The sequence below is a fragment of the Ambystoma mexicanum genome, chromosome 4q (assembly GCF_040938575.1).
Source record: "Ambystoma mexicanum isolate Mex_15411 chromosome 4q, UKY_AmexF1_1, whole genome shotgun sequence".
NCBI lineage: Eukaryota > Metazoa > Chordata > Amphibia > Caudata > Ambystomatidae > Ambystoma > Ambystoma mexicanum.
The window spans coordinates 666,066,595-666,088,129 of record NC_090928.1 but is presented as its reverse complement, the minus strand read 5'-3'; positions in this window follow the sequence as shown (position 1 = coordinate 666,088,129).

Genomic DNA, 21,535 nt, shown 5'->3' with positions numbered 1-21,535 from the left:
AGCAGTCAATGGCAATGGGCTGCATATCAGGTCCAGGTGCCTCACCCAGCTTCTGGGACATAAGTGCTCTTGTAATATCACTCAGACAGCACTAATGGGACTTGGTCCTCCTCCCGGACACCCTCAAAATTGGCACCTCCTGGCACACTCGAGGCCAATTCATCGTACATGTAAAGATTACCATAATAGGCAATCCAAGCTACCTCTGAGATGCCATTCTGGATTAAATGTTGCTCGCCACACTTCCCCGCCCCAACACATTGCCAGAAGGCCCGGGAGTCACCAATTCTAGAAGTCCTGGGGAGATTATCCTGTAGCAAATCAGAGTATGATGCTTTATTCGATTTCAGCAATTTGCAGTATGTGGCACGAGAGTCAGCCAGAGCTCATATGCCCCCATCCCTATCCTCCTTTGTATGCTCAGTCAGTACCCTTTTTACAGGGTATTCGCCCTCATACCATGGGTTTGCACATGCTGAATTGTGGCCAGACCTATTTGCTGTTAGCTACACGGTACACTGTACAATATTCACTTAATCTGCCTATGCAGAATGTATCATTCAGAAATTCAAGGGCTCCAAATGACTGTTGTTTTTCCCCTTGTTGCCTCCTGCCTTGAGCACTTTGAAACACTTGCCTTGTGTATAGGCCCTTGACAAATAAAAATGACCATACCATACCATTAGTTCCATCAGCAGTCCAAGGCTTACTCAAAGAATCCCCCACTATGCAGATCAATGTTTCATGCACAATTAACATTTGATTAACATTCTTCTCCTCAATGGAACAAAAAGTCTCAATTAACGTCCAAATGCTTGAATAAATATCTGGTAATTGTATCTCCAGATCAAGTTGACAACACTTAATGACACGTCTGGCTTCGGCCTTCATCTCAATTGGAATCACACACTGATCATTGCCATCCCTCCTTAAGCCTAATAGGGTCCCTGAAAGAGATACTATACTACTACAGGATCGTGGTCACTTTCACATCTTTTCAGTACCCCAAAATCCTGTAGATGGTTCCATGATTCAATATTCACCATGATATAAACATTTCAGCTACATTTAGAGTGAGAACCAAAAATCGTGTTGTTCTGGGCGGTCGCTAACAAATCTGCCGCTGCACACCCTAAGGCCTAGAGACAAGAACACACTGGCTGCCACCTGGGCATATCATTATTTCCTCTCAGAGTGGCCCGCCACCAGCTCTTCAATGCCCCATCTTGCATCCTCCTCCTCAGTAAGTCCTATCATATTCTCAAGTGGTTGAAAGTGGAAATTCAGGACTCCCATTATAATGATGTTTACCGGACCTTTCCGATTTCCCTCCACTGGGTGACCCTTTCCTCCAGCAATCAGAACATAGAGTTGCCAGCAGCAGTTCCATGTCGATTGTACATGTAATTAAGCAAAAGGTTAGAGTCATTGAGGCATTGCAAGTGTAATTCCTGTAGTCCCCTGAGTCAACAGGATACATACATATTGGGATAAATCATTTTACATTGACCCAAAGGGTTAAACCACCATTTGGACGCCCTCCCGTATGCTGCCGGAATGAAAAAATTGGCAAAGCCCTTGCATGTTATGGGCCACCAGAGAACACGTTTCTTGCAAAGCCACTATATCATGGAAGCACATCAGATCTGACCAGGTTGGATCTTCTATGTACTTTTGAAGGCCAGCAATGTTCCAGGACATCAAACACAGGGTGTGAAATGGATCATTCAAGGGAGTTACAGATTGCATCTCTGGGAGGGAACCAGGGTTAACCTCATAGTTTGTTAAAGAGGGCCTTGTTCTATGAACAGCCTTCTGTCAATCTGTACCCCCCCCCCCAACACCGATAGATTTGACATACCTGCATCTGCCCCCTTCCCACTGAGGTCATCACCCCTGGGGGTCCAAATGATGGTCACACAGCTAGAGAACTAAATCTAACACCAATAGCAGGTATAGGCAGAGCAGTGGGTCCTCGTATCAGATCCATTCTTGTATTAGTTGGAGTACTCAGCAAGACAGGGCTTGCTCTCAAACACGGTGCAACACATCTGCCCTTTATGCTTGGATTACCACCGATGGGGCTGGGTGTCTCAGCTACCAGGGGAAGAGACAACAATGAGGGAGTTCAAACTGAAGACTATCTCCAGTGTACTGGGAGGCATGGTCTTCTGTTCCATGGCCAACCACCAATTAGTTGGATTTTAAGTCCACTCTAATACAATCCTTGGGAAAAGTAATGGGCAGGCGTGAACACTGAACTATGTCGCTCCTAATAATTGACAGACAGCCCCTCTTTGATCTCAACCAATGACATACTTTGTTAATGAAACCTTCACCAGATTCCATATTTTAGCGTTATGCTCTGGGAACGTTGGTCAAGAGGAAATGGGAAATACAACGCTGTGCGCTATGCACCTGCTGGGTGAAAGAGAGGTGACTGCTCTCCTTCTTACCCTCCTCTCTTAACACCCACCTCATGTTTTGTCAGGCTAGTGAAAGGTGGCTCCCAAGGGTACCGCTGAATGAATGAGCCCGCCCTTCCTGCACCCTGCCCACATAGCCCTCTACCCCCTTCTTCCAAGTTACTCGACCACTTCCAATAAAAGCTGCATTTCATCTACTCGCTTCTTCAGTACTTACATCTCCTTTGCCACCGATCCAATGGCCATATTTGCCTGCTCCAAACTACGTGTAATTTTTTCTACCTCCTCACAATTACACGAGGTGCCAGGTGGAATGCTCGCCCTGCTCGATGGATCCACCCCAGCCTTTGCCGGAATTATGTCCCAGCCCTCGCTGTCCACTCGAGTTCCTACAGGCCTCATGGTTAACTTTGCATAGGCCCCCACCCGCACCTGGCCCCTGCCACGTGGTGCAATAGGGGCATCAGAGGAATTATCGGGGCCACTGTAGTCCCTCCTCTACCTCCGGTCTACTTTTCTATTCTTGGTCTTCATTCCCCTAACTCATCCCCCAGCGAGTTCAGGGGAGACAACCTATTCGACAGCTGGACCAGTATTGACACTGGGCCCCTCTTTTCCATTACCATCATAAGACAAAGGGTAATCTATTCCACCGTCTAGATTGCAAATCACGGTGTCACCCTTGCCAGATATTGCGTTACACTCAATAGGTACAACATAGCTTTTTTCCTCACTCAACGCAGGGGGTTAGGTACCTCATAACCCGGCAAGATCGTGCCAACCTCCAACAGCACAGGTAAAGGTTCATTTACAGCATTTAAAGCACAGCTCGCTTTTTCACGCATTTCAGCATGAGTCAATGGCGTATTGAATTATGACAAGGGTGCAGTCCTTTTACTTATTGGTGAGATGCTAATAATTTTCAAAATCACATTATCCATCGCTACACACTTCCTTGCCTGATGGGCATAGTTTCTATTTCTGTTATGTTTTGCCCATTCAACGCAATACCTTTCAGGGCCAAATCATTTGGCTCCATGTTATATAGGAGCAGGGCAATTTCCTCGATCATCGCATTTGCTTGGTCAATGGAATCAGTTAGCTTCATAATTTTTTCCACTGCTGACTCATGGGGGTCGGGGGTATTTGATAGATTTACGCTTCGACATTGAAGCAGGGACAATGTGAATGTTTCAATGTTCGAAGCTCTGGATTCAAAGTTATATGACTTAAACTTTGTGCAGCAAAATGGAGGAAATAATAAGCTCACACAGCATACCGCTTCCTTGAACAACCACAGAAGTAGACAGCTGGGGACCCTTCCCCTTTAGCTGCTGGTTCCCGGTTCCACTCATTCCACTAGGTGATCTACTTTACTCTTGATGCATTCCCAACTGAGAACGATTACATGGCTTTATAAATGCTTCACAAATGTACAGCCGTAGGGAGCAGGCTTCTACTAAAAAAAGTATGCAGGCCAACCCCATGCGTCCACCAAAACGAGTGGAATACCAACAAACCAGTGCGCATTGTCAACAGTTTATCACCACAGCCTCTAGTCTCATATAGAATGGAGTTCACTTGTAAACAAGTAACAGGTTGGATCAAACCACAAATTGAAAATACCTTCTGCAGAGGTAGGAGATTAGTTACATCAGGAAAGAGGACTGAAGACCAGTTGGCAGCCGCTTACACCACCAGCAGTTGCGAACACCCAAGCGGGCGCCAACACCCATGCTCTTGACTCCCTGCTGATTCCGGTGTGCGGGGCCAATGAAGACAGGCAACACGGCAGCTACAATGAGATCATTTCTCCTAGCACCAACACCCACGTCCCTGATTCCCTGCGGGCGTCACCCTCACGGGGAGATCAGCAGCTCATAAGCACTGCGTTGTGCGGGGAGGTAGGCGGGGCCAATGAAGACATGCGGCAGCTACAATCAGATAATTTCTCCTGGTGACAACACTAGCACCCTGGACTCCCTGTGGGCTTCATCCTCACATGGAGATCAGCAGTTCATAAACACTCTGGTGAGTGGCAGGTGGCCGGGGCCAATGAAGACACACGGCAGCTACAATCAGATAATTTCTCCTAGCACCAACACCCACGTCCCTGACTCCCCGTGGGGTTTACCCTCATAGGGAGATCAGCAACTCATAAGCACTCTGGTGTGCATGAGGTGGGCAGGGCCAATGAAGACACACAGCAGCTACAATCAGGTAATTCCTTCTGGCACCAAGACCTGCCCCCTTGACTCCCTGCGGGCTTCACCCTCACAGGGAAATCAGCAGTTCATAAGCATTCCGCTGAGTGGCAGGTGGCCAGGGCCAATGAAGACACACGGCAGCTACAATCAGGTAATTCCTCCGGGCACCAACACCCGCCCCCTTGACTTCCCGTGGGCTTCAGCCCCATGGGGGGATCAGCAGTTCATAAGCACTCTGGTGTGCGGTGTTGCATGTGAACCCCTCCTGGGAGCATGGTAGCTCCCAGGATGTTGTAATGGGTCACGTGGCAGTAGCCACGTGACCAACATAATAAAATAGGCGAGCTGCTTCCGGCTCGCCAGTCACTCCCATTCTGGCTCCAGCGTCGTTCTTTGAGAAGCACCATGCTGGTGCTGCGCTGTGTGTGCTGGGCCCAAGGACGGGGCCCAGTTGGAGGACGGTGCCCCTGCCGGGCAACGCCGTCCGGATGGTGCCCCTGCCGGGCAACACCATCCCTGTGTGTCCCCATGGCCCTGTGAGTTGGGTCATGGTGGCGACCCCGGCCTGGGTGCCCCCAGAGCCGGGGCCGCGGTAAGCCGGTTGCCAGCCGGCCATGTGTGGCGCTCCGGTGTCCCGGAGCGGGTGGGCTGAACCCCCACCCTTCATAGTGCGGCGTGATCGCCGCACTGCAGCGTGTGGTGTCGGGCGCTGCCCGACACGAGTATGGGGCTGCCCGGTGGACCGGAGCAGCCCCCAACAATGGCGACGAGGGCTGGAGCCCTGCGTGTGGTGCGGCGTCGGCCGCATGTGGAGGAGCGTCTGCTCCCACCGCCGCCAGGAAGGAGGAAACTATCTTCTCCCCTTCCCAGGGGGAGTGCGTGTGCCCCGCGGAATCCGCCGCACAGACGAGGAAAACGTCGCCGCACACAAGCGATGGATGCGGGCCCATCTACAATTGGGCCCGCTAAGGAGGTGAGGGGCCCCGCGCACCCCGAAGAGGAAATGGTGTGGGCCCATCTACAGCTGGGCCCGCGATGAGGAGGAGCGGAAACTCTCCTTTCCCCCCCGCGTCCCTGGGTGGGAGAGAAGTTTCTGCGGCGTCGGCCACAGGAGGTGCTGCCCCTCCCCCACCCGCGAGCCGCGGAGGGGAGGAGCGGACAAAGGCGTGCGGGCCCAACCACAACGGGCCCCGGGATAGGACGAGTGGCCGCCATCCTCCGTACGGGGAGGATCTGCGGCGCGTGAGCCGCTGCCCTCTCCCTGCAGCGGGGTGAGCCTGTTTTCCCCCCCCCAGAAGAGGTGGCTGGCCGCCACCAAGGAGAGTGAGGAGGGAGAGGTGTGCGGCCTGCGCCGCCGTGAAGGTCGCCGGGCTGCCCCGCCCCCCACCATGGATGAGGACTCTGCCGCAAGTGAGGGAAGGTCTGCCTCACCACCAGGAGGGAGGACACGGTCCCCCCTCCCCTATTCTCTGTGAGGAGCGAGTGTGTTTGCGGCGTCGGCCGCGGGGAGGAGGCGCGGCCCCGCCCACGACCCGCAGTGAAAAGGAGGATGCGGGCGGCGAGGTGCGCCGCAAAATAAAAAAAAAAAAGACCCTCAACCGTGACACGGAGGGGAACAGCAGGCCATTACCCCAACAGAGCCCGGGCCCATCACAATCCGGGCCCACAAAAAAAAAAAAAGAAGAGGAAAAAAGAGGGGAGTGGATGCGGGCCCACCACAAACTGGGCCTGCAATGGAAAGGAGAGAAGGGGACAAAGGCAGCGGGCCTAACACCAGCTGGGCTCGCAAGGACACGGGCCCTGAGGGGTGTTGCCCCCATACAAATAGACCTAGCCGATGTGGCCCCTGGGCCTCCCCAGGTGCGGCTTTGCCGGTGTTTGTGTGACTGTGTTGTAACTGTCCGAAATGGAACCCTGGTGAGGGTGCGAGCTGGTTTCCGGCGACTCCATACGGAAGATGGACATCGTGAGTGACATTCCCCGGAAGACTGTGAGCCGGCAGACACGGACTTGCTTAAAAATGGCCCGGTTAGTGGGTAATGTTGTGTGGTGCACACCTGCAGACTCGGAGTGCTTTATGTGGTGCCAGTAGCCCCCAGTGGTGCTGTTTAGTGACATGAAACCACTCACCCAGGTTAATAAAGGGTGTATTAGTAGAGTGGTTGTAGGAGTAGTAGTGGGCAAGTAGTGGTGTGTGTTTTGTTTTGTTGCTCATTAAGAAAAATGGAGTGGTGTTGCATGTGAACCCCTCCTGGGAGCATGGTAGCTCCCAGGATGTTGTAATGGGTCACGTGGCAGTAGCCACGTGACCAACATAATAAAATAGGCGAGCTGCTTCCGGCTCGCCAGTCACTCCCATTCTGGCTCCAGCGTCGTTCTTTGAGAAGCACCATGCTGGTGCTGCGCTGTGTGTGCTGGGCCCAAGGACGGGGCCCAGTTGGAGGACGGTGCCCCTGCCGGGCAACGCCGTCCGGATGGTGCCCCTGCCGGGCAACACCATCCCTGTGTGTCCCCATGGCCCTGTGAGTTGGGTCATGGTGGCGACCCCGGCCTGGGTGCCCCCAGAGCCGGGGCCGCGGTAAGCCGGTTGCCAGCCGGCCATGTGTGGCGCTCCGGTGTCCCGGAGCGGGTGGGCTGAACCCCCACCCTTCATAGTGCGGCGTGATCGCCGCACTGCAGCGTGTGGTGTCGGGCGCTGCCCGACACGAGTATGGGGCTGCCCGGTGGACCGGAGCAGCCCCCAACATGCGGGGCCAATGAAGACACACGGCAGCTACAATCAGGTCCTCCTGGCGCCAACACCAGTGCCCTTGACTCCCTGCGACATTTTTCATATAACGTTCATTCCCACCAGTTGCTCAATGTTTTTACCCTGACGCCTAAAAAGCCTTCCAGGCATATTCTAGGACTGGTGTTATTTATTATTGTAACTCCAGTCTTAGAATATTTAGGGGAAGTGCCTGACAGTAGTCAGGGTGCACGTTTGAAAAAATATTGCCTGCTGACCACAATTTCACTACTGCCATTATCAGAGGATGCCGAAGGGATTAGGGCAAAGCTGAATACAATTATGTTTATGACGATGAGTGCTAGCCGAACAGTTGCTGAATGGCAGGAACTATGCAGACATTGTTTCCAGGGTTTGGGAGTGCTTCACGTTACCCACTGCTGGGACAGCATCACGTGTGCAGCCTGTGAAGTGAAAATATAACTATTGCACTTCAGTTGCAATGTACACTGCAGCAGATTCCTTGGGGTGGGCAGACGCCCTCTCCCCTCCATTCAGCCAAGCTCAACCTTATTCCACAAGGCCTACTGGACGACACAGATGCTGCCACCACTACAGCTGATCCCGCCCGCTCATCTAGAATTTGGTGAGAGATCCAGTTTATCTGTACCACGGACATCACTACGCTATTTCCACCACACGGATCCAGCAATCAAAACCACAGCTCTACCTGGGCTCCGTTCTACACGGCCACACAATCGGATGCAGGCCGCCTCCTCCAAAATGGCCACTCACTATTTGTTTACTCGTTGCTAAGCAACAAGAATCCTCATAACGAGGCACAGCCGCCGTCAGGCAGAAGAAGCCAGCACCTACGTGTGAAGGACCGCAGTGTAAAGGGCCTGTTTTGCCCGTTTGCGCACTGCTGCGCGAGTGCGGCCCCAACCCCTCCGTGTACCCCACGAGGTAAAACATTGTACTATATTTATGCAATCTGTATTGATCATTGTTTTATCAATGCCCGCAATATACTTGTACCAAGCTACGTATGCGGCGCACTCTAGTTATCAATGAGCACGATTATGTCGTCATTAATAGAGTGTAATACTACTGTTACTCTGTGTCGGCCACGGAGAAGGAGGACGCGGACACAGGACTTATGGACACTTCTTTATTCAACCTCTTCCAAAACGTACTGGCGCTAGCGCGCCTTACCCATAAAACCCCTTTCCTCCGGCGTCGCGCCGTAACTGGCTCCGCCCCCACAACGGTGGGGGCATCACTCTTTTAACCCTTGGAGTGCTCGGTAACAACTACCCTCCCACCTATACAAAAGTGTCTACTGCAACCGTATTAAATGGACCAACGCACATATTGTACAGCAGTGCAGGACACATCCCGCTAGCACCAACTGTGTCCCCTAATCTTCTATCTAACTACTGTGTAAACCACTGCCAAAAGTACTGCACGCACCCCACTGTTACCAAATCGTGCGCTACCTATAGCCTAATTACTATGTTGATAACTGCCAGAATATATTCTCATTGTTCCCTAATCAATTGCTACCCTTTGCCTGATTGACATCATGTGGATTGCTGCCAATATATTTCACTATTGTTGCCTAATCACTTGCTAACTACTGTTGAACTCCATGTGCACTACTACCAGAATTTATCATCGCTGTTGCCCAAAGTTTTGCTAACTATTGTTAGGCTAAGTGCCTTGCGGTTGGCATGCACCCTCACTGCTGCCCATTTTGATTGCCACCCAATAGCCTACCTCGTATATATACAACTGTTATATGACACCTAGCACTGATCATATCGTGCGTACATCACAGCCACCACCACATCCCGACAGAGTAACCGCTGCAATGCAAACCCACACCATGCCTTGCACTGGAGAAAGCCCCCTGCAGTCCTAACACCCAACAACAGACCCAGGCACCCACACCCTAGAACCCCAAACACAAGCCACATAAGCCTCGCAATATACTGTCTCCTTCTATCACATAGTGCCACAATTCCCCAAGCAACACCTTTGACAGTAACATCAACCCTGGCAACATTACTACTGAACACTTATCCATCATGCTCACAGATAACACTATCTGTACCAATGGAGTATTTATCTCCATCTTCACAGGCCTCGCCCGGCTACACTGCCCTAGACACCACCCAGTGCCCTGCCCCACACCATTCCTTCCCAACATCCCTGCCTTCCGCACCCCACTACACCCCCACCCCCTAATCCGACCACTGCTAGGTAGCACATGCCGTACTCGCCTCTCCTCTAGAATTATCCTTAAAACACAAACTAGACCAGCCACTACACCGAAAAGAAACAACAGACTCTCAACACGCCCCCTCCACCAACACTCTCACACCAAAAACCAACATGTCTCACCTCATCCCAACTCCACTACCTCACCCAAACATCACACAACCCAGGAGATGCCCAACACCAACCCACATTGGATCTTTACCACCATCACAACCCCAAAAACCTGCTCAACAACACAGCAACCAACTCCAACCAAGACCATATCTACCCCAAGCTCACCCAACACCAACCAACGCCTTTTGGGAGCCCTTCTCAATGTCAGGGCCCTAGGGGCCCACGCTACTGATATACACTATATTAGAACTTAAACTCAATTTCCTAGTACTCACTGAAACCTGGCTACACACAGCATCAGGCCCACAGATCACACTAGCCATCCCCCCCGAATACACCCTCCTAAGGGCTGATCGCCTAGAAGGCATGGGTGGTGGAGTAGCCATTATCTACAAATCCTCACTACAATTTAGGGAATGCAAAATTGACTCACTTACAGGTTATGAACTCCTTTCTCTCAAACTAGCCATTAATCCCAAAGTAACATTAAACTTCCTCATAATATACAGAGCGCCTAACGCCCCCAACAACCCAGACATAGACTTACCTCTCTTAATCACACACCTCCTCAAACCCAAAACCAAGTATATCCTCCTAGGAGATCTCAATCTATGGTACAACAACCCTATGGACAGCAAAGCTACAGCCTGCCACAAAGCATTCCAAGAGATGCAATTCACCCAAATTGTGAATGCCCCCTCCCATTCTAAAGGAAGAATCCTTGACTGGATACTCACTTTGAATACTGAAGCTACCGTAGTAGACGTCCTCAATATGCACTGGACAGACCATTGCCTAATCAAATTCAACATAAACCCAGCTCCCATACAGGTCAGGAACTCACGCAAACTCACCCCAGAGGACCTCAATCCATTATTGCACAATTTGATAAACGCCAAACCTCTACATTCTACTAATGAAGCTAACATCTCAGATCACTACCACCAATGCTTGAAATTTGCCATTGATGAAGTAGCCCCCCTTTAAAACTAAAACCCCCAAACTCAAACAAAGCTCCCCCTGGTTCACTGATGAACTCATCGAACTGAGAAGGAAAAAAAGAGCATTAGAACATCTACACAGAAAGAACCCCTGCCCCGAACTCCAAGGCAAACTCCAACAACTATCCAAAACGTATAAACTTAGCGTTCGCACTCACAAAGCAGCCTCACTCAATGAACGTATCTCCAATGCAGCATCCAATACAAAAGAATTATTCACGATTCTCAGAGAACTTGAATCCCCTATCTCACCTCCCTGCCCCATCAACACCAGAAAAGCCTGGTTCACTACCATCCAGAATGCCCTGTCCTCCAAAATGAACACACTACAATGCCAAATAGCTTGACAAAAAAAGCTCCTAGAGCCCTCAGCTAATACACCTCACCCAATAGGTACTTCCACTAGATCAGATGTACCCGAATTCCACTTCGCTCAAGTCACCAAGGACCAGGTCCTCAAAACAATAGCCGCTCTCAAACCATCAAATTGCAAAGGCGATGGCTTCCCTGCAAAAGTAGTCAAAGACTGCGCCTCCACTCTAGCACCCATTATCACTGACTTTGTGAACATGTCATTCAAAACCAGTGAAATACCAGCATCCATCAAAGTAGTATGGGTCACACCGCTTCTTAAAAAACCTACCCTGGACCCGTCAATACCTACAAATTATAGAACCATCCCAACAGGGCCATTTCTCCTTAAAACCATTGACAAAATAGCTTACTCCCAAGTTCAAACCAATTTAGAACAGAACCAACTACTAGGGGATAGACAATCAGGTTTCCGCCCTAGGCATAGCACTGAGACCGCACTTCTTGACTTAAAAAACCAAATGGACGTCATCAGAAACTCAGGTAAACTGTGCATCCTTCTACTACTAGACCTCTCCGCGGCCTTCGACTTAGTCGACCATGACAAACTATGCCAAACTCTAACCACCAACTTCCACTTCTCCAAGAAAGCCACTACGTGGATAAAATCCTTCCTCTCAGATCGTACTTCAAGAGTCACACTAGGGGATGAAGCAGCTGATCCCATCATAGTACCATTAGGAGTACCACAAGGATCCTGTCTTGCCCCTACACTCTACAACGCCTATACAAAATTACTCTTTGCAGCACTAGATGCCATGGGAGTCATATACACAAACTTCGCCGACGACACACAAATTCTTATACCTATCACAGGCGACCTAGAACAGGACACGACAACCATCAACACAATTTATTCCCTAATCCAAAATTGGATGGCCAACAATAGCCTCTGTCTCAACAGAGAAAAAAACGAGATTCTCATAGTCGGCTCCCCAGCCAGACTTAATAAACTCCACCCAGACTACACATCCATAATGATAGACGGCACCCCTATCCCCATCTCTAATAAAGTCAAAACGCTAGAAGTCCACCTTGACTCTAGTCTCACTATGAATAATCATATTAGTGCACTTGCTTCCTCCACGGCATACACAGCCAAACTCATCTCTCTAAGTAGGCCTTTCCTCTCCTCTGAGAACTGCCTTACACTCGCTAGAGCTCTGATCCTAACAAAGATAGACTATTGCAGTGTCCTACTGCTAGGAACCTCTAAAAAAAAATTAAATAAACTCCAACTCCTTCAAAACAAAGCCTTCAGAGCAGCTCGGGGCTTCAACAGAAGAGAGTACATATCTCAACACAGAAGGGATGCTCACTGGTTGCCGGTATGAGCCAGAATCCTACACAAAACTCTCATCATCACCCAAAAATGTATCACAAATAACGCCCCTACCTACCTCAACCAAAGCATTTCCCGCAAAACAATAGCCAGAACGCTTAGATCAAGTGCCAACACACATCTCCACATACCACGATTCACAACCTCCAGAGCAGCTAACTCTAGCTTTCCCACAGCAGCTCCCCGTCTCTGGAACTCACTCCCCACCCACCTCAGCAACAAAGCTTCCTTCCCAATGTTCAAGAAGTTACTCAAAACCTGTCTGTTTAACAAATTCTAACACCACAAGCTCAATACAGCCTGTCTCACCCACGCAACTGCTCTCTTTACCTATGATTCATGCAACTGTCTGTAATCGCCCTAAATAGATGTAACTATTCAAAATGTATATGAAGATTGTAACTTCTCAAGATGTTATCAAAATCCATGTAATTTCACAAGCGCCTAAGTTTTATGTAACTACGCCGTGATACCTAAGGGTTTGGGCGTACAATCAAATGCAATAAATAAATAAATACATACATAAATAAATGTGGGAACCCCAAAGCAGACGTGCTTGGCACACACATCCAAAGATCTCTATGCTGTCTATATACCATGCAACTTACAAGCTACCAGCACCACTGATGACTCTAAAGAAACAGGGAGGAGGCAGAGTGCAGGCTTCCCCAAAGCAGCTGCCACTCCATCAACCAAAACAACACTTGCGCCATCAGCTTTGAGTGATTTCATGAACCTGAGGAGAAGAGCCGGTTTCTCTGGATTTGGATCTCCCACAGTCTGGTTTTTAACGCTTCCTCCCTGTTTTCTTTTTAAAATGAGTTGCGTGTTACCAGGCTCACTCTGCATGAGTACACTTGTGTTTGGGAAAGGAGCCTGGCTTCTGTGCTGAGGTAGACCTACAACACATGACGTTGCCTGTTGATTGTAAAGGGTGCGCATGCGCTCTATCGAGGAACGGGAGCAATACAATGCCTGTGTCACCTAGGAGGTCATTTGTTTCCTGTGATCTAGCAATTTGTGCGCTGGAGTACACTCGCCTCGGTTCTCATGTGAGCTAAGAGGTGTGTTTGTTAGTAGCGTGTGTTAGAATGTGGCAGGGGGAGCTTTTATCTGTACAGAGGATCTGGCATTAAGGATCAGTGAGCTTGTGTAGGCGAGCAGAGTGTGCTGGGTGCAGCCTTGCCATGCACTTTAGGTCCCACTGTTGCAGAGTCCACTGGGTTAAGGAATGCTTGATTGAGATGTGACTGAAATCCGGATCTGCAGTAGCTCCCTGCAGGGAGAGGTGCAATAAACCCAAGGGTGTTCAGTTTCATGCTCTGCAGCAGACTCACTTTACAAATGTGAAGTGTTGTAGGCAGCTGCGAAGGCCTGCTTGCATGCCAGTGTGCATGGTTATTAAAATGTATAATTACATGTATGGTCAAGGTTAATACGTTTACATGTGACAGATAAGACAATATAAGCAGTGTTATCAGAATATACCTTTTCAACATTATGTGAAGTTCCTTGCATTTTGTTGCTTAAGTTTGAATTGTAAACTGGTCTCTTTCAATGGGCCTCAGCAGGGGGTGGGCGGAGTCACAAAAATACAGCGGTAACGGAGGTACATCTCCAGCTTTCTGCCCATTTTCGGCGCTATTACCGCCGGCAGTAATAGTGGCGAAAAACCCCATAGAGTCCTATGGACTCATAACAAATGGTGACTAACAGCGCCACCGCAACTCGGGATCCGGCACAAATTACACCAGACCGGGTTGCGGTAATGCAAATTGGCTTGGCATTATCCTGGCACATTTACAGCTGATATACTGCCCAACTCATGATGAGGCCCAATGTGTATTATGCTCTCCCAGTGGCTGTTGCTGGTTGTGCATGGCACGTGCCTATGTGCCTGATTGTGTATGGCACATGTCCAGGGAACGTGACCTCACTGCCTGAAGGCAGGGAGTAAAATGCCAATGGGATCAAAGAGCTTCTGCTAAGCCTATGACGGGATTAAAGACAAGACCAATCACATATGTAGGGTTTCCCTCTTCCTGTTCCTAGAGCACTTGTTGATGTCTTGCCATAGCGTGATGTCTTTGTGCAACTGGAGACAACCTAGGCACTGAAAGCCCTTGTTAAATTCTGACCAACTTCAGGAACACTTATTAAGAAAGTGTTTTAACAACGAGCCATTTCTAAGACATTCACGTTTTTTTCATCTGCATTCATATGTATTCCATGGTTTGTTTCCAGAGGGCTTTAGTTTAATAAAGTCATTTTTTACTGTACAAACAAGTTGGCTCTGCCTGCTGTTTGTGTCCATAATGTGCATTTTCGGTGTGCTTAGATTACTGTAAGTTCACCCCCACAGCCTTCACGTGAGTGCAGCCTTAATGTAATTTAAGTGGCCTTGTATAGCGCCCGTCTGCTACAATTGGTAGCTTTGCTGTGCTCGGCTCTGTAAGAAAAAAACAGGGGTGGGATTCATAAGTGGGACAGGGAGAAAGGAAGATGCGAAACCTGTGGTGTTGATGGGTGCGCATCGGAAGTATGTGGTTCCTGTGCGCCAATCTGCTTTCTTTGGGTTTGGCAGAGAAACTTGGGAGTGTGTTATCCATGGGGAAGAGCCCAAGAAATACAAGGAATACAGATAACATTAGAGGCATTACATAATGAAGTCTACCTACAAGGGTATATGCAAGAACTTACACAGGTGAAGGTCAGGTCATAACTAGGACATGTTACAGAGAATGTATACAGAGTATTTATACAATAGTTACAGAATGAAGATTGAGTCGGCAGGGTCGGCTGACTAGCCAGTCAAGTAACTAGCAAGCAGTGTTAGTTGTTACCCTCAGTGGGATAGATGTGTGCCTTGCGAATCCTGCGCAAGGAGCCATGTTTTGGCTTTACTTTTGAAATCATGGTAAGATGGTTCAGATCTGAGTGGATTAGGGAGTGAGTTCCATAATTTGGAGGCGAGAAACGGATAGCTGGACCCCCCTGCTTTATGGAGCTTGAACCTCGGCAGTGAAACGCAGTGTGCTTGCGCAGATCTCAGAGGGCGGATGGAGATATGAGGTGTGAAACGGTTCACCAAGTATACTGAGGACTGGTTAGCCAGCCATTTGTGCATGAGTGCTAGGGTTTTGAGGGAGATTCTCTGGGAGACTGCGAGCCAGTGTAGTCTATGTCTGGTATTGGAGATATGCTGTGTCCTAGGGATATTTAAAGCTGCCCTGATGGCATTATTGTAGGTTACCTGTAACTTGTTGAGATTCCTTTGACTAGTCCCAAGATATAGGGCATTGCAATAGTCGATTTTGGACATGACAAGGGTTCTTGCAAGAATGATGCAATTGGAAGGGGTAAGGAATGGTCGACATGCTGTAATAAGTTTGCATGTGTAGGCAGAAGCCGAAACAACAGAGTTGGTTTGTCTTGTGAGAGACAGGGTGGAATCAAGATAAATGTCTAGAGTTTTTGTATCATTAGATACCTTAATGGTATTACCATCAATGATAAAGGATTTGAAGGATGGGCCCAGTCTGTTGAGTCTGAAGTGGGAGCCTAGGCTAAGTAGTTCTGTTTTCTCGTCATTGAGACAGAGGCCATGTTGAGCCATCCAGGCCTGGATGACCTGATAGACATCATTTAAGACTTTGGAGTCAACAGAGTGGTCCCTGGTGATGGGAATGAGTATTTGGGTGTCATCTGCGTAGTTAGTATAGGTGACACCCAAATAGTCTAGAATATCGAAGAGTGGCTTTGTGAACACGTTATAAAGTGTCGGTGAAACACAAGAGCCCTGAGGGACTCCACACAAGACTGGGGAGGGTTTGGCAAAGGCTGACAGTGAGAAGACCCTCACGGATCTGTTTGCTAGAAAGGATCTGATCCATATAGTGGCTTCTTTGGAAAAGTGGGCTGCCGATTTGATGTGATGGCAAAGAATTTGATGATTGACCAGATCAAAAGCTGCCGATAAGTCAAGCAGAAGAGGGCCAATTTGCCATTATCTTTCGTTTCTTCGATTTGGGTTTTTAAATCGATGAGGGCATGTTCTGTTCCATGCCTAGGTCGGAAACCGGATTGTCTAAGGCCGAGGAGTTTATGGGAGTCTAGGTAATCCTGGATTTGTAAATAGGCAGCACGATTCAGGATTTTAAATAAAAAGGGGACGATGGTAATAGGCCTATAGTTAGAGAGATTGCTCGGGTCTAAGGACGGGTTTTTTGATTAATGGGATCACCCAAGCATCCTTAAGGTTGTTAGGGACGATGCCTGAATTGAAAGATGCATTTATAAGAGTGGTGATGAAAGGTGCTAATTCATGTGCAGCCTCCTTAATGATGGGGCTGGGCACGTATCGCCCTGGCAGTTGGAAGGTTTAAGTTTCCTGATGATGTTTTCAACCTCCTTAATGGAGAGGGGCGAGAAGCTAAATGGTTTAAGGTTCTGTGCAGGAAGGACAGTTTTGTCAAGAGGGATGCTGAACTGCGAGTCAGTAAGAAGGCTGCATTTCTTGGCATTAATTTTAGTTTGTAGAGTGGAGATTTTATCAAGGAGCTCCTTTTGTATGTTAGTACACCATGAGCTGTCAGTGCTACAGGTGTCAGGGGTGGCTACTGGTGATTCTAGTTCTTTAAGTATCTTAAAGAGCTCTTTAGTATTAGATTCTGCCTGCTGTTATAGGTGTCTTTTTTGGCTTGGAATATTGCCTGTTTGTAGTTGATGGAAGCTATGATAAGGCAGTTTTTGTTCGTATCTGAGGAAAGACTTTTCCAGCGGGCCTCTGCGTTTCTCTTTTCCTTACGTAATGATCTCAGATGTGGCGTGAACCACGAGTTGAGGTGTGCGCAAGTTTTGGGTTTCCGCAGTTTAATTGGGGAGATGGTATTCAAGGCTTTCAGAATGGTTTGATTGAAGGTGTCTACTAGGACTGTGGGGTCTGCGCAAGACACTGAGGCGTTGTTTAGAACAGGAAGGATTAAGGGAAGCAGTTTCTCCCTTGTTATGTCCCCCTTATTTCTAGTACTAATAGCAGGTGCAATGTTCTGTTTAGCACATTGGTTATTGGCTTTTATGTTGAACATAATCAAATGATGATCTGACCATGAGCAGGGTGTGTTTGACACTATGTTAATGTTGCAGTCAGATCGGCCAGACAATCAAGGGTTCTTCCTTTGATGTGAGTAGGTTCCTGGATGCGATGGGCAAATCCCAGATCTATTAGTGAACTGGCAAGGTCAAGGGCTTTAAGGTCGTTAGGGTCTTGGAAACCAAGATTAAAATCCCCTACTAGGATAATTTGGGAATTAGGCTTGGTATGTTCTGCAAGGAGGGATGTAATGTCATCCGCAAAGGTAGAGATAGGTCTGGGGCGGGGGGGAGGCCTATATATAAGGTGCATGTCGCGGTTTGATTGGGAGAGATAGGCAGTTTGACAGATACTAACTCTGCTGATGGAACCTGTTGATTAGGGATGAGTCTAAGCTCAATGGAACTTCTAAAAATTAAGGCAACGCCTCCGCCTTTGGATTGGGTCTAGTTCTGGTCGCATCTAAGGATGGAATAACCATTAGGGATAGCCAAGGAGAGTATAGGGTCGGCTGCTGCATGTAACCAGGTCTCTGTGACGGCTAGGAAGTCAAGGTCTTGGTTTACGATGACGTCTGCGATATCGAGCGCATGGGCAAAGAGGGATCTGGCATTGACAAGAGCCCCTTTAATCACAGTATCATTAGCAGTGGTACTGTTGCTGTTATTGAGATTCATAGGGACTTTGGGGTTGGAGTAGTTAATGCCTATAGACTCTAGTCTTGTTGTGGGAATGTCAAGAGAAGAGCGCGCCTTAGCGATGGTAGTGGGATGTGAGCGTTGAACTGTGCGACAAAATCTGGAGCCTAATCTAAAGTTCCTAAGATGTTTTACTTTTCTACATGTTTCTGGTCAAAACACCTGTAGCCTCCTTAATATAGAATAAATACATAAGCAAGTACTTAAAAAGGACTCTTACTGTAGAACGGAAATAAATGTATCTGACTCATAAAAACAACACTTCAATACTGAAACGAGTCCCTCACAGCAGCAATGACATATGTGGACCTCACTACTAGAGGAGCTAGAAGATTCGGACCATGCAGCTCCTGAGACAAAAAGCCTGTGGCGTGAACCCCCGGAGCATAAACCGCCACTGCTTCCTTGGTGGGCATAGCAGTATTGCTTCAAATGTCCTAGGCCTGAAAGAGGTGTTGTGGGCAAATTCATGAGGTCTGTGCATGGTTCAAGCATTGTAAGCACTATACTATGTTGCAGCAATGCACAGAGTTAAATGTACCTGTCGTCTCAGGGGCCAGTGGCCAACCTGGATGGAGACGAATGATACCAACTCACGAGCGCTTGCTTTTAAGGATACAGATGTGAGAGGATGAACGTAGGGTTGTCAACCTTAAACACACTAAATCTCTTCCTCTTGCTACTAAACGACCTGCTGCTGCTCTGAAACGACCACAACGCATGCTACATTTGCAACACACCCTGCCAAGATGAGAACTTAGTACACATGATCATTGTCTATCTAAAGTAGCTCCGACGGAGAGTGACTGCACAGCTGTTTTGAGAACTTGTCTTGCTTTACACAGAAGCAACCCTGTGCAAACGACTCATCCTGGGAGTCACCACTAGACCACCATAGAACTACTCAAACTGCAGGAGTAATAAGCAAAGGAACTAACAGAAATTGATTACAGGTTGATGAATTGCTGGCTATGTTTAAAACAGGCATACACGCAAATGCTGACAAGACCCTAGGGAACAAAGCATAATGAATGGCATGGGCCTACTTTAATAATAACAGCATGTTAGGAGTAGCTGATGAACGGAGACAGGAGGTGCTGATTTTATTCCCTAAACCTCTACCTGGTTGCCTAAGCTCCACAGTGTTTCCCATATGCTGCAACTCCCAGACTATTTGGGCTTCTAGACCATAAGCATCTACCTGAATTTAGCCAATGAATTCCCTCTTACCCATCTTAACTCAAGATTCAATTGATTCTTTATATGTTGTTTTCCCTTTTTAGGCGTGCATGCATTGTATTGCTCTATTTTTGATGTATGGTTTTATGGATTGTTTTAATCCAAAATAGGCGAGTTGAGTTATTGTTTAACCACCCCCTACCCTTTCAACAAACAGGACCCCTGCTCTAATTCCCATTCCACTTCTGTGAAACCCTGTGTAATTACAATTTGGTCACTCTGACTCTATCAAGAGTGGATGGGAACCCTCTAAGCCCTGGGTGGGACACCTACCACAGTGGAAGCTAGAGCCGTTCCTACCCCAGAAGGGGAAGGTGCAGTACGAAGGGCCATGGCTCGTGTCCCCACCTTGTTTCTATATGTGGCTTGGCTATGAATCACCCCATACCTCTGTAAGAAGATGATAGCCAGCTTCTTTCTTCTAATTTCAGGCCATTACATCCATCAACGTTTATGGCAGATCACCCGCCACATGGCAGCCACCGATACCATGGAGAAGGGGAACGGCTGTGCAGAGCAGCAGCGATCATTCACGGCAGCAAGGAACAATAGGTGCCACCAGGCGACACCAATCCACTCCATGAAAGAGCAGCTGCGGTGCAGCTCCCTAGCACAAACTTTAACAAACCAGCCACAGCGCACCTCCAGGACATGAACTCAAGAAATACCCAAACCTTTACCTATGATTCACTTACGGTGGGGCTCTCTTACATGAAAAGAAACCTTATCCAATGCAGGTAACCACTGACCTGGCGCGGCGGACACACAAGGAAAAAAGGTGTGTGGCTTAGCCCCCATTGTATGTACTCAGATGTCTGTAACACCTCCAGGGTGGGGAAGACAGGGCAAGAGTGGACCAGGTAACCAGTGGGAGAGGACCATTGGGGGCAAACGGGGAAGATAAAAGGAGCCTTAGAAAACAAGAAGTTGTGGGCTGTTCAGGTGAGGTCAGAGGAGGAGCAGGTGACAGACCAAGAGACCAGAAGGAGGAAGGATGGTGGACAGGAGGGTGAACGCGATTTTCAGAAAAGATGAGGTGTTGGTTGTTCACTGTGGTTGTGAGTGTGTGTGTAAGATATGTGAGTGAGGGTAGAAATGGAGATTAGGGAGTGGGCGGATGGTGCCTGAGGGCGTGACGGGTGGAATAGTTATAGTAATAGTAAAGAGGGTAAAGTAGCAGTGGCGAGGGGGAGGTGAGAGTAACAGTGAAGTGAAGAGAGGAGAGAACTAGTTGAGTTGAGAAGAGAAGGGAGAGTAGTAGAGGAATTGAGAGGGGAGAATAGCAGTGGATAGAGTAGAAAGGAGTAACATCAGAGGGTGACGGTAGGTTGTTGAGAGAGGGATGGATATGTCCGAGGGACAGAGGAGGAAGAGAGAGAAGAACATGTGGTTGGAGTTGGAGAGAGGGGAGTAGCTGGAGAAAGTGAGAGTGATATAAAGATGTAGGGCGAGGAACACCATGGTCTGAAGGGAATGAGATAGAGTGGGGCTTGAGTGTCTGGAAGACACAACTCCATCACCCCTTAAGAACTAACCTGAAAGTAGAGTAGGTCACACCTAGGAAGTCCCAGAGGGGTGTTAAATAGATACAGGGGTTGCATTTAGGCCCTCACAGCCTGAGAGGTAAAAACTAGACATTAGGGTGCAACAATCAATAGACACTAACCTGGGGAGTAGGGATGCCAGGTTTGGGAAGGGCTGTGCTTTCTCTAGGTGGGAGGGACAGCCCTTAGAGCTCCTTTCAAGAAATCTAATCAAAACCTTTAACTGGCTTTGGGAGTTGGTGTATTATTGAGGCGATCTGTGATACCACGCAGAAAGGAAGAGGGTGTAGCATGATATTACTCTCTGTAGCACTGTTGGACCCACTGCTGCAGTAAAGGAAGTGCACCTCATGCATGACACCACCACCAAAATACTGGTGACTGTCGTATTAACATGCATTGGCCGGGCTGTGGCATGTGGCTTATTTGTAGCGGTGCTATGTTCTAACGGTGGATGTCTGCTGGGAGGGGTGTTCAATTGGCATATTT